The following is a 13,779-nucleotide window of genomic DNA, read 5'->3' as shown; positions in this document are numbered from 1 at the left end:
GGCGTAATATTCCCACAGATGCTCCCCAAATGGGCACAACCAGCCTGCGCCAGGTTGATCACGGCAGGTCCTGCCCAGCTCAGCCCTGCGCCGGCTGTGGCACTGTGGCCCCTCTTCCCGCACCCAGCCCTGGCGCCAGCCCCGGCCACGCTCCTCGCAGCCTGCATCACCCCTGTCCTGAGCTTCAGCCAGGTCTCAGCCTTGTCGCAAACCTCAGCCGCCTCCTTTCCCGCTGAGGGGAGACCCGTGCTCCGGGTACCCTCCCTCACACCTCCGACCTTCCCAGAAAAGCCAAGAAATCCCAGCAAGCCCAGATGGATTCAGTGTCTGCCAAGAGGTTTTGCCCCCTCCAGCCATGCTGCACCAATGGCTGTGGATATGACCCAGCCAGCAGCCCCACGGCCATCCAGCCCCGCTCTCCTGTCCCCATGCCCATCCCGTGCCTGGGCAGCCTTGGATCCAGCACGGGAGCAGGTTCATTTCCCGTAATAGCTGTGTCAGCTGAATTTACAGCCTCGCTCCGAGTTATTAATAATAATGGCCTCACTCTTAAGTAGGGCTTTTCATCTGCCTCAGAGCCCTTTCCAGAGGACGTCTGTGGCATTATCACCATTTTATTCTCGTTTCAGCAGGCAGGAGAGCGAGACAGAGAAGGGACGGCCATGCCTGCTGCCAGGCAGCCGAGTCAGGGTGTGCAGCGTACGGCCCCACGGGGAGCCCGGCCATGAAAACCCCCGGGGAGGCTGGAACGCCCTGGCCCGGCGGGAGGCAGCCACCGTGCTCGGGCTCACGCTGGCTGCCCTGCAGTGATTTACACCGGCGGCAAGCCCGGGCCCCGCCACGCAGATAAATCCACTTCAGGCAGCAATAAACCAGCATCACCGCATCGGTAATCCGCAGCGTTCCCACCGTGGTGAAAAATCGAGGGGCAAGGCGCTACCGCTGCTGCTCACATGCTTGTGCCAATAAATCCCGGTCCTGTGTCAGCAGGGGCACTGGGAGGTCTCCGGGGTGGAAATCCCTGGCGGAGCCGGGGACGGAGGAGTGGGTGCCACTGGGCGCCCATGGGAGATGCCAACAAGGGAGACCCAGGAACAGAGCACCAGCCTGGGGATGGCGGTGGCACACGGGATCCGCAGCAGCCACGTGGGACCAGGGACATCCCTGAACCGCCCCTCGCGGATCCCCCCGCAATGCCCACCCGCCCCGGGCAGCACCGACGTCTCCGTGCCGCACGCCGCAGTGGGGCTCTATCGGCAGATTTATTTCCCTGTAAAAGCGCTTTGATCTGAAGTTATTTTTTGTTTACTAGCAACAAGGTATTGTAAATACATCTTTGCCGATAATTATAGAGTCTGGGCGCACACCTTAATCTCCATAAAATATCAGATGCTACAATTTGCCTGATTTAATGAGATTGGAGGCTGATAAGCCGCTGAGGTAAGCTGTAAACTGAGGGGGGGAGGAGGGAAATTATTGCAAATGTGCTAAAACGCCTTCATCCTCCTCCTCCTCCTCCTGCCGCTGCCACGTGCCCAACCCAGGAGCATGTGCCTAGCCCCATAGCCCCCTGCCCAGCTCCCAGGGTGGGCCCGGGCTGCGCCGCAGCAGCTTCACGCAGGGATGGGCATTTAGGGCAAACGGAGCTTTTTATACAATTTACCTCATTAAAACTCCAAGAGCCGAGAGCAGCACCGAGGCCTCACCGAGCCACCCGCGGGGCTGCAGCCGGGGGCTCTGCCTCGGCACGCGCCGCACCCCGTGGGCCCCGTGCCGTGCCGGGGAGGGTAGGCAGCACGGCACCGCGGCCGCGGTGCCGGGCTGGGCAGAGCTACCAGGCTGGGGCACAGGCAGGTACACGCGCACACGCGCACGCTCCCGTGCCGGCAGCATGCACGGCCGTGTGCCGGCGGAGGTGCGAGGACAGGGTCCCGAGGGGGTGCGGGGGCACGGCCGCGCTGCCCGGGGAGGTGTGCACGCTGGCATCCCGCGCTGTGCAGGGATGCGCGCGTGTGCATGCGTGTCCATGCGTGTGCAGCCCTGCCTGGCACCACCGGACACGCCAAGGACAAGCTGGGGCTGGGGGGGGGGGGTCCATGCTGGAGGGGGCTTGGCCCGCGGGGAGCTGCATGGCCAACGCCACCCGCCTGTGTGTACACGGCCGTGCCCTCGCCATGTCCCTCCCCAGACACGGGGGGGATCCGTGCCACCATGTCCCAGGTGTCCGGGGTGGGGGTCCCCCTCCCTCAGTGATGGGGGGGGCCCTGCCTGGAAAGCAGGAGGCTCCTCCCGGTAACGAGCACCACCGTTTCCACAGCAACCTTAAAGGCCTACAGCTGCCGCCTCGCTAACGAACCTGCACTGGTAGCGTTCCTGGGGGACACCAAGCACCGTCCCCCTGCTCATCACCCCAGCCTTGGACCACGGAACCCTCTCCCCCCACCCACCAGCCCCCAACCCGTCGTCCCCAACTGGCTTCTGGGCTCATCCGCAGCCCCCCTCCCTGCACCGAGACCCCCAAAAGATGCAGACCCCTTGCACCAAGTGGGACGGGCACTCCTGAGCCGACCCTGCTCCCGCCCGGACGGGCACGAGGGGCTGGTGGTGACCTACAAACGTCAGGCTGATGCATTAATTAATTTCCCTCTTCCTCAGGCCGTTATCAGATGGAATAAGATGTCACCTGAGACTGTTAATTGGGCTAATTATTCCAGTTTCAGATTTTAAATAATTAGTTACTGTTGTCTCCAGCCTTAATTCCACAATTTTCTAAAAAGGTCTGCTGGATCCCGGCTCCCGAAAGCCACGAGATGGGGCAGAGGGGCTGTGGCGGGGGCCCAAGTTCACCGAGCCCCCCGTGCTGGCTGGGGACACTGGGGACAGCGCAGTCCCCACCAGCGCCATGGTGGGAACCCGCCTCATGCTCGCACTGGAGCTGGCAGGAGAGGGACGTCCTCTGCCTCGACGGCAACAAAAGGAAACCAGGAGAGAGAGGAGGAGATGAAAGCAGAGGGTGAAGGATGGGGGGGCCGGGAGGAGCCCTCCCCAGCCCCCTCCTCCCTCCCTACACTGAAACGGTGATGCCTGCTTCAGGCTGAGCTCCCCCCAACAGACTGAGCCACAGTAAACCCCCCCCAGCAGCGCCCAGGTCCCCCCGGGTACCTAATTCCTCCTCGTTTGAGGTTAGACTCCCCAAGGGGAAAATCTCAGCCCAGCGTTTTCAACAAATGTGATTTCCCCACGGGGCTTCCCGGCTGTTCAGCGCGGAGACACGCACCGTTCGCGCAGGACGCCGGGCAGGAGCGCAGGCCACGGGCAGCACCCACCCCGCAAAGGGTCATGGCGGCCAAAGCGATACCTGGCGTCCACGGGCTCCCCGCAGGGACCACCCGGCACCCCGTCCGGGGCACCGGCAGAGAGACGGGTGCCTGCCCGGGTGGCACGTGCCGGACGGAGGGAGAAGCCGAGCCAGCTCAGCCCCCCAGCCTCATCCTCTGAAGGAACGCCATGCTTTCTCACAACCTCATTCCCCGCTATTAATAGCCTTCACTAGCCTCCTCGGGAGCCATTTGCATATTTGATTGCAACTCCGAGGCGGGGCAGGGCCCTTCAATCAGCTGCTCCCGCAGCCTCATTTGCATGGTTTGACATTTTGTTCTGGGAGCACTGACACCGGCACCGTGGTGGGGGACACGGCTCGGGGGGGGGGGGGGGGGGTGGAGGGGGGGGCGCAGGGTCCCCAGCCGGCAGCGCTGCCCCGGGCGCTCCGCATCGACCCCCCTGCGCCCACCCGGGCGCACGCAGCAGAGCCGGCAGCGCCTCTCCGGCCTGCCCCAAACCCGGCAGGGCGTGATGGAGCCTCGCTGGCCCACGTCCCCGGCTGCCCCGCTCTGCCCCGCTCTCCACCCCGACCCCGTCCGACCTGCGCAGCGGGGGCAACCGGCAGCGCCCGGCGGCGGGCGAGCCCGGCCCGGCCCGGCACGGCCCGGCCCGGCAGGCAGGGAGCGGGGTGGCTGCCGCGTCCCGCCGGCCCTGTCTGCCGCTGCCGCTCATCAAAGGGCAGGGGCAGGCCGGGACGTCCCCAGGGGACGGGGGGGGGACCCCGAGCCCCCAGCGCGCCCGGCGGGACCCCCGGGGGGAGCCGAGGAGGGGTCGGGACGCGCCGCCCCTTCTCCCGTCCGGGCGGCCGTGATCAGCACCGCGGACAGCGCCCGCCCGCCGCGGCCACCGCGGCCACCGCGGCCACTGCCACCACGGCCACCACTGCCACCATGGCCACAATGGCCACCACTGCCACCACGGCCACCATGGCCACCACTGCCACCATGGCCACAATGGCCACCACTGCCACCATGGCCACCGCGGCCACCATGGCCACCACTGCCACAATGGCCACCGCGGCCACCATGGCCACCACTGCCACCATGGCCACAATGGCCACCACTGCCACCATGGCCACCGTGGCCACCATGGCCACCACTGCCACCATGGCCACCACTGCCACCATGGCCATCGCGGCCACCATGGTCACCACTGCCACCATGGCCTCCACTGCCACCATGGCCACCGCGGCCACCATGGTCACCACTGCCACCATGGCTACCGCGGCCACCACCGCCACCATGGCCACCACTGCCACCACGGCCACCATGGCCACCACGGCCACCATGGCCACCACTACCACCACGGCCACCACGGCCACCATGGCCACAATGGCCACCACTGCCACCATGGCCACCACTGCCACCATGGCCACAATGGCCACCACTGCCACCACGGCCACCGTGGCCACCATGGCCACCACTGCCACCATGGCCACCACTGCCACCATGGCCACCGCGGCCACCATGGTCACCACTGCCACCATGGCTACCGCGGCCACCACTGCCACCATGGCCACCACTGCCACCACGGCCACCATGGCCACCACTACCACCACGGCCACCACGGCCACCACGGCCGCCATGGCCTCCACTGCCACCATGGCCACTGCGGCCACCATGGCCACCACAGCCCCACGACCACAACTGCCATCACACCGCCCGGCAGCACACACCACAGACAGCCGCCCCACAGCCCCGCCACCAGCCCCTCTCGCAGCCCCAGGCCAGGGACGCGCCAGGTGGCGGCAGGAGGAGCCGGGCGGCTCCAGGGCCCCGGGCAGACACGGCTGGGAGCTGTGTCCCGGGACGCCCTTGCTTCCACCTGGCTCTTGGCATCACTTGGCAGGAGAAAACAACCCAGGGTGAGGCGTGGGATTGAGCCTGAGGATGATGGTGATCAGGAGAGGGCTCTGCTACTTCCCTCCCTCCTGCCTCAGTTTCCCCTCCAAGAAAACACACCGAAGAATACAGGTTCGTCTCATGGAGAGGCAAGGTGGTGGGGGAAAACCATGGAAAGGCACAGAGGGACCCGACTGCCACGGTGACTGTGCCAAGGAGCGAACTGACGACAGGCAGGCCTCCACGCACAGATGTCAGCACCAGCTGTGCCGCTCCCTGGCAGCGGGGCCGTCTGGCAGGCAGGCAGGCAGACCCGGGGCTCCCTGGTTCCATCCGTGGCCCAACACACAGACACCGCAGAGGGGACCCCGTCTCTCGCACACATGGAGGTGCAGCCCTGCCCCGCTCCCCACGCTGCCGGGACACGCTCAGCCCAGTCACCCTGGGACTCTGCTCCCTGCTCTGCTCTCTGGAATGCAACGGGCAGGCAAATGAACACCCACCCCCACGGGGGGCTCAGGCAAGGCCAGCACGTCCCCCAAGCTCTGAGCATGCAGCAAAGCCTCCCACACACAGAGCCTCCCACACACTCCCTCCTCCCTTTCCCTGCAGCCAGCCATGGACCCCAGCGCTGCACGACCTGGGGACAGCCAGCGCAGCGTGGCCCCGTTCAGAGCTGGGCCTGGAGCAACAGGGTCTCACCTCCCTCATCCTGAGCAAACGCCCGAACTGAGACCACCCCAGGGCTGATGGCGTGTGGTGGGTTGACGCTGGCTGGACCCCAAGGGGGAGCTCAGCTCAGGCACAGCCCGGGCTGCCACCCGCAGCGTGCACAGCCCCAGCGCACGCAGCCCCCCACCCCGATGTGCACAGCCCCTGGCCCCCAGCCCCAGCACACACCCCGCAACGTGCACAGCCCCCGGCCCCAGCAGACACAGCCCCCAGCCCAGCGCAGGGCTGCAGGGAAAGGGAGGAGAGACTTCTAGGCTGGGAGCTCCCCATCCCGGCCGGGCGAGCTTCAAGGCTGTGCCGAGGCTTGCCTGGGCAAGGGCTGGCCGGGAGCCATACGCTGCACACTGAGACGGGGAGGTAGCTGCCAAGGAGGAGGACTCGGCCAGGAAAGGGTTAGGAGCGGCTCTGCGTGGGGGTGCGGGCTGCCTGGGGGGGCTCCCGTTCTGCCCGGGCTGGGGGCACTCGGCTGCACCAGCACCGCTGGGCACAAAGCGGGGCTCTCTCTGGAGAGGGGCTCTGCAAAGCATGGACCCCCCCTGTACGGAGCCAGGCCCGCTCCCCTCCCGCCCAGCAGCGCCTTCTCTTGCCCCCACCACCCCACTCACCCTGCCGCTGCTGCTAAGCCACGAAGTTGCCCGTCTGGGCTCGGCAGTAGCCGGAGGACAGAAGCGGCGTGGTGGCTGGCTTCTCCCTCTGTCTGCGAAATCCCTGCGAGCTGCCCATGCCCAGGCTAGGCCACGCAGCGTGCGGCCGCTGGCCGGGCCGGAGGCGTCCCCGGGGTCACGGCCACCCACGGCAGCGCGGCGGTGGCCACGCTCCCAGCGCCCGGGCCAACACCGGCACCTTCCAGCCAGCGAGAGGCGGTGGCGGAGCCGGCGCCCCTGCACGCTTGGGACACACCCACGCGCGCTCCCCGGCGCGCTCCGGCCACCCCCGCACACAGCCACGCACCCCCGGGAAGGGGCTGCCCACGCCAGCAGCGCCCGTACGCCCACGCGCCGCCCCGCCGCATCGCCACGCGCGGACGGACAGACACGCAGCCCCGCGCGCCCGGACGGACACACGGCCCCCGGATGGACGCACGGACGCCCCGCACCGCTGCATCCCCGTGCACCTGGACGGCCACGCGTGCCCGGCTGCTCCCGCACCGCTGCGGTGCCGCGCGCCCCGCACCCTCGCTGCTCCCACCCCGCTGCGTCCCCACGCCCCCCGCCCACGCGCTCCTCTGCACCCCGCAGGCACCTGCGCGCAGCCCTCGCCCCCGCCAGCCCCCCGCACACCCGCACCCCCCCGGCACCCACCGCGGCTACCCCGGCACGGGGCTGTCCCCAACTCCCCCCCAACCCAGAGAGGGCCCGGGGGAGCCCGGGGCAGATGCGTGTCATGACATGGAACACCGAGACCGTCCCTCGGCTCGCCTGCACCCGTGGCACCGACGGCACCGACCTGGGGTGCATCAACTGCCGCTGGGTCTCCCCCCGACCCACCGGCTGGGGACACCGACCCAGCTGAGCTGCACCACCACGGCGGGGGCTGCCACATCCAAGACACAGTCTTTCCCCGGTAACAACAAGTTCACCATCCCCAAACCGATGGGCCCAGGGCTCCCAGTCCCACCACAGCCCTTGCAGTCCCTTGGGGAGACAGGGGGTGCCCCAGGCTGAGGCCACAGCACCGGGGATGGGACACCAGCAGGTCCCCCACTGGGAGTCACGCTGGGATTCGGTACCTTCAGCCTTCACAGTCCTCTCGCTCTGAAGCGGCACCCCCACACGCCCACGGACAGGCTGTTCTCCCGCTCTGCTCTGCCCACCAAAAACTTCAGCTAATTCCCAGCCCAAACAGCTCCTGGCCCCGCCGGGGGAGAGGGCCAGGCAGGCAGCGAGACTCCTAACACCGCCGCCTGCCACCCGAAGCTGCCGGTTTAAGGCCAAACAGACCCTCGGTGAAACGCCGAGCGCTGGCAACCATGCCACAAACATCTGCTCTTCCAACAGCATCATGATTCACAGGCTATTAATTGGGGCTTGGCAGCACTGGGAAGTGTTTGCATCCCCTGGCTTCACTCAGAGCCACAACTCGCTGCTGACGAGGTCCGTGTGCCGGGGAAGGAGCCAAACCCAGCAACGCACCGGCCGCAGCGGAGCTGCGCCAGGACAGGCACGCGGGGCACGGTGCCCAGCTCCCGCACCCGCCGCCCAGCCCCGCGGGACCAACGCAGAACGAGCCCCAGGAAAACAGCAGCAGCGGCGCTCTGTGCTTGCCAGGAGCGGCCGGCACCGCCGGCACAGCACCACCGGCACAGCACCACTGCACCACGTGGCAGCTCCAGCGCCCACCGGCCCCAGGTTGCGGCGGGGAGGCTGCCTGCTTTGGCTCCCACCCAGCCGCACGTGGCAGGATCTGTGGGTGCTGGTGATGCTCTTGCAAGTGTCCGGCTCCAAACAGCGCCGTGTTCCTGTAGGGTCTCCCGGCTGCCTCCGTGCACCGCGCTGAGCGGCTCGCTCCCCAGGACGCCGGCATCCCCTGCCGCCACGGCTTCGAGGGGAACCACAGAGCAGCAACCCTGCTCGGGCAGCACCAGACAAAGGCTGTGAAAAGCCTCCTCTAACAACAGCCAAGAGATATCTGGATTCAGAAGCTGATTAGAAACCATGTCATGGCTCCTTCCCGCTCCAGCATTTGGGGAGGAGTGAGCTGCGGGGGGGGGATGTGGAAAATCTAATTAGGATTGAGGGCAGGTTGTAGAGGCACTGACACAGGAGCTGCAGGAGCACAGCTGCTCACGGGAGGGGAACACCGGGCACCTGCAGCACCCCCAGCCCCACGGAAATCGGGAAAGTACAAATTAATTCTCCTTAATCTGATGGCCACTTGCTCTGCTGCCACGTGCCACCGCCACGGCTGGCAGAGAGCAGCCCAACCTCCCCGTGGCTCGGCTCGTGTGCTCGTGGCAGCCGTGTCCTCTCCGTCCCCCCACGGCCAAGACCGTACAGCCCTGGGGACGAGCTGCTGGGCACTGGGCAGGGCAGGCAGAGCAGAAGGAGCTCGATCCTGCCCAGCCTGGGGGAGGTGAGTGTGGGGTGCTGAGATCAGAGCCTTGCCCCCTCCTTGGATCCCAGGTGACGCCCCTACGCTGCTGCTCGTATTGGGGACTGGGCATGACAGGGCCATCGAGAGGGCCACAATCCCGAGGCCACTTTGGCAGCACAGGCATTACACCCGGCTCTCGGGGACGGCAGAGCCCCGAGGCCACGCTGAAGGGCGCTACGCAGGGTCGGCGGCACCGGGCACCGCTCGGCACGTCCCCGTCCCCTTGCCTTCTGCTGGCACCTGCCGTGCCCCGTGCCACCTGCACCGCGGGGATGTCCTCCCCCCTGCGAGGGAGGGAGGCTGCCACCACCAGCCACCCCATCGCCGGGATGTCCGCCGGCACACGTCCAACCGCGCAACCCCGGCCCCCGGCCCTCCCTGCGAGTCCCCCGGCTGCCGGCACGTCTCGCCTGCTATTCTTAGCTCTCCAGCGCTGCGCTCTCCCGGCAATGGCACCGTATATTACTATTATTGCTGGCTGCCAACGTCTTGAAGCAGGCAGCCAGGATCGTGGTGGGGCTTCCACACCCCTGGTGACCTGTCATTCGGTCCCTGCCGAGCTCTGGTCTTCAACAGGCTATTTCAGGAAATCCAATTTGATGGGCAGAAGGAGCACGAGCCACACGTTCAGCTCCTGAGCAGGATCCAGGCTCCTCGCGTCACCGCTCAGATCCAGATTTTAGCTTCGCCCGTGATGGCAATAAGGGCCAAGAGTCACCTTTGGCTCCAGATCCAAATTTCTGGCTGGGTGGGATCCAGGGTTTTGGATCAGCTTGTCGGAGAGACACAAGCATCTGCAAAACCTGGATCTGGAGCCCCAGCCCCAGCCGCAGCAGCACCACCTGGGTATGATGCCCCAGCGCGGGGCCTGATCCTGCCCTCACAGGTGGGCAGACCTATGGAGACTTATGCAGCAGCACAGCCACCAGCCTCGGGGCTCCTGCACGGCCCCTGTGTCCCGCAGGTCCCGGCACAGCTCTGCCTCCAAGCTACTGATGGAGAAGCTGAAGGAAAGGTCCCCCCCGGACCCTCCAGCCTGGGCTCCCCACTGCCCTCCGCTCCCTCCCTGTGCCTTGCCCAGGCTGCCAGGGGCCAGGCGCCAGGAGGGCTGGGAGGGCTGGGTGCTGCTCCTCCAGCCCACACAGCACAAGCCCTGGCTCTCGAGAGGGAGGTTTGGGCACCGAGGGCTCGGCACCAACTCGCCCAGGCTGGATGGGGATGCCGTGGTTTTGTCACCCCATTCTCTGCAGCAGGGATGCCCAGAGCCGGTCCTGGTGCCCAGGCTCGGTGGGGTAACAACGCCCAAGGCAGCCCCAAACACAGCTCACGGCTGTGCCGCCCTGTGCCGGTGCTCTTGCTGCCCCCGCAGCCAAGAGGGGCCCCTCCAGCTCAGATGCTCCACGGTCACTTTGATGGCTATTTTTTTCCCTCTCAGCCCTGCCGGTGCTCAAATAATGCTTTGAAAGGGCTGACATGCCTCCTTCCAACCTCCTGAGCGTGGCTGTGGCCGTCTCCCTGTGGCCATCCCCCCACTCCATCCCCCAGCAGACGGGGTCCTCAAGGTCTGGGAGCCACGGACGTGTGTGGGATGACAGCGGGAGCACAGGGGCGAGGAACCCAGATAGATGGGAAATGACATCCATTTCCTAAAGGAGGATCTGCGCTGCTGGCCAGATCCTGCACTGATTTACACCAAGGGAGGCCACCTGCTCCCAGCCCGGGCTCCCACGGGGGCAGCCGGCACCCAACAGCCCTGCTCTGTCCCTTCCTGCCCACTCGGAGCTTTGTGGCCGGCCCCGGGGAGCAGGCAGGGAGCCCCTGTGGGCAGCGTGGCCCCGCACCCTGCGAAGGAGGTGACGTGCAGGGCTGGATGTCACGGGATGGAGAGAGACGAGCGGTCCCAGCGCCAACTTGCTCTGCAGGTTTGGCACAGGGTGGAGGGACCAGGCTGGCTCTCCCAACAAAACCCAACCGTCCGGGAGAAGGAAGGCGACGAGAGGAGACAGACGCCCAGACCCAGGCCCCCCGAAAAGCTCCCCTTCTTGCCTGTCAGGCTGGGTTGTACCACGAAGCCTGGATGTGCGGCGAGAGTCACAGCTCGGCTCATGCTCTGCAGCAGCTCCCAGCACCCACCGGCAGCCCCGGACCCGCACCGGCCCGGCCGGCGCACGTCTCCTGCACCCAGCGCCAACCCCCCCAAGCTCGCAGGCTGGCGAGAGGGGAGACCACCGGGCTGGGGAAGGGTCCTGGGCCGGCGCAGCCCTGGCCCGAGCCCTCCGCAGCAGGAGAGCGCCAGGATGGCTGGCATCGCCTTCGGGGGAGAGGCTGGAGGGGCCGAGAGCTTCAGCCCCTTCCCCAAAGCCTCAGGCAGCAGGAGATGGGGGATGCCCGCACCCCTCCTCCCGCCCCCGCCGGGGGATCCTGACCCGCCGCGCTGGCTGAGCCGAGCCCCGCGGGGCCGGCGAGATGCCCCCAGCCATCTTGCCGGCTCTCCCCCCCCCCTCGCCCAGCACCCGCTCGCCGGGGCTGGATGGGTCCCTGGGCGACATGTCTCGTTCCCCCCCCCCCCCCCCCCCCGGAGCCTGTCCCGCACGGCCCCGGCGCCCCGTTGGGGAGAACCCCCTTCCCCCCCCACCCGCGCTGGGTACCCCGGATCCCCCGGGACGGTGCCCCACGGCGGCACCGGCCGCCCCCCCCCCCCGCCCCGGCTCCCGCCGCCCCCGCCGCTCTTACCCCGCTCCCACCGCCTACATCCTCCGGCCGCTGCCGGGCGGTTCCCCGGCCACCCGGTCCGGCTGTTCCCGGAGCGGTTGGGTTGGGTTGGGTTGATCCCGGTTGGGATGATCCCGGCGCGGCCCGGGCCGGCGCCCCGCGCGTGGGAGCGCGGCAGGCGGCAGCATGCGAGTGGCGGCGGCCCCGCAGTGCAGCGCGGATGGGCGCGGAGCGGACCGGTGCGGTGCGGAGCGGTGCGGATCGGATCGGTGCGGAGCGGAGCGGGGCCGCCGCCGCCGCCGCCGCCGCCGCCGCGGCGCAGCCAAGACACGGCGGTGGATTTTCCCCGGGAGTCAGAGCGGGAGGTGGCGGCGGCGGCGCAAGATGGCTCCGGTGCGGCTCTGCCGCCGCCTCCCGGCGCACCGGGACCACCGGGACGGAGCGCGGAGGGGAGCGGGCGGGGGACCCACGCGTGGGGCCGAGGGAGCTGCCGCCGGTGGGGCACGCCGCGTGGGCTCTGCCCCGCGGTGCTGGGCTGGCAGCGGGAGAGGTGGTACCCACCCGTGGGCATCCCCCCCGGGGCGGCGGGGGCACCCCGGGACCCCTCACCCACCCCTGCCCGTGGCCCACGCTGCCTGCCCGGGACGTGCCGGGGTACCGGGACAGCCCTGGGGTACCGGGACAGCCCCGGGCGAGGTGCAGCCCCCCGGGGACCGCCGGCTGCCGCCCGCCCGGCAAGCCCCTCGCACCGCGCCGTGTAATTTGCTAATAATAATAATCACGGCGCGCGTGGGTTAGAAGTGCAGCGGAACAATAACCCGGTTAACGCCTCGCTGCGCGCGGTGGCGGGAGCCACACCGCGGCACGTGCCCGGCCCTGGCACCGCGCCGGTCCCGAAGCCGCCCGCCACGCCGCGTGCCCAAAGCACGGAGGGACGAGGCCCAGGCAAGCGCCTGGAGCAGGTTTTTAAGCAACCGTGTCCCGGTGTTTTGTGTCCACATCTCAGCGCTGTGGTCCTTAGCCAGGCCGGCTGCGTCAGCGGGCAGGGCTGTCCCCAGCAGTCACACCGTCAGTCACCCAAGCGGGACGGCCGGGGCTGGAGGACACGAGTGTTTCTGCCGGGTGGCATGGGGCAGCAGAAGAGCAGCACGCTGCGGGGACAGCGAGGCCGGATCCAGGCCTTGGTCCTGGTGCTGCGGCTCTGCGGAGCCACCCCCATCTCACGGCACTCTGCTCAGCACCCCTGTGGCCCCTGTCACTGCTGCCCCCCCCCCACTGAACAGTCCCTTCCCCAGGGTACCCCGCCAGAGCCGGAGCTGGAACTGGGGCTGCCCCCACCCTTGGCATGCAGATAGCCCCCCAAAAGTCCTGCTGCCCCCAGGGAGGGGAGCCCCAGCCCCAGCCCTCACCAGGCCCTGCAGCACACCGCATTGCCACCGGCATGGCTGCTCCTGCTGCATGCGGGGAGCGGAGCTCTGCCCACCTCCCTGAGCAGTTATATAAAAGGATTAAAATTTAATATGAACTTCAAAAGGGGAACAACTGGGTGGTCGAGGACGGCTGGGCCAGGGCCAGGTGCGGAGCTGAGGCACCCTTGGTCACATCCCGGCTCTGCCGAGACGCGGCACTGCGGCACGTAGAGACCAGCTCCGTCCAGCCCGGCCCATGGGCACGGCTGCATGGGGCCAGAGCAAAGTGCCCGGGCACCACGGGGAACCCTGGCGTCCTGCGAGCCCGCGCTGGGTTAACTGTGCCGTGGTCTCCCCGAGTCACGACGGTGCACGATTCCCATGGCACATGGACACTCCGTCCCCCTGGGGCCTGGCCTTGCCCCGTACCTTTGCCTCCCCCCTGGCAGCCAAGCAGCCTTTAATAACCCACTGCCAACAGGCACAGCATCACCCAGCCGTCCCGGTGCCTGGCCACCACGCTGCCTGTGCCGTGCCGGTGGTCCCCCAGGCAGCCCGTGTCCTCCCACCCGATGCTTCACGCTTCCCTCCCAGGCACCAGTGGGTTGGAG

General features: G+C 68.0%; 1 protein-coding gene across 4 annotated transcripts in view; it reads right to left on the bottom strand.

Annotated features, from left to right (window-relative positions):
- DLGAP3 (DLG associated protein 3) overlaps positions 1-12,147 on the bottom strand; it is a 29,393-nt gene extending 17,246 nt beyond the window's left edge. For 2 of the 4 annotated variants that reach the window (XM_030039361.2, XM_030039362.2), the window contains exon 1: positions 11,781-12,147. The gene's annotated coding sequence lies outside the window, so the exon portion shown is untranslated. Of the gene's footprint in view, positions 1-3,358; positions 3,625-6,559; positions 7,102-11,780 lie in introns of those variants that run through there. The other 2 variants (XM_030039364.2, XM_030039363.2) reach the window with 2 other exon arrangements.
- Positions 12,148-13,779: the final 1,632 nt, after the last annotated feature.

Source organism: Aquila chrysaetos, chromosome 16 (genome assembly GCF_900496995.4).
Source record: "Aquila chrysaetos chrysaetos chromosome 16, bAquChr1.4, whole genome shotgun sequence".
In the NCBI taxonomy this organism is placed as follows: Eukaryota; Metazoa; Chordata; class Aves; order Accipitriformes; family Accipitridae; genus Aquila; species Aquila chrysaetos.
Note: the sequence above shows the minus strand (reverse complement) of the source record. Positions and strands in the feature narration are given on the sequence as shown.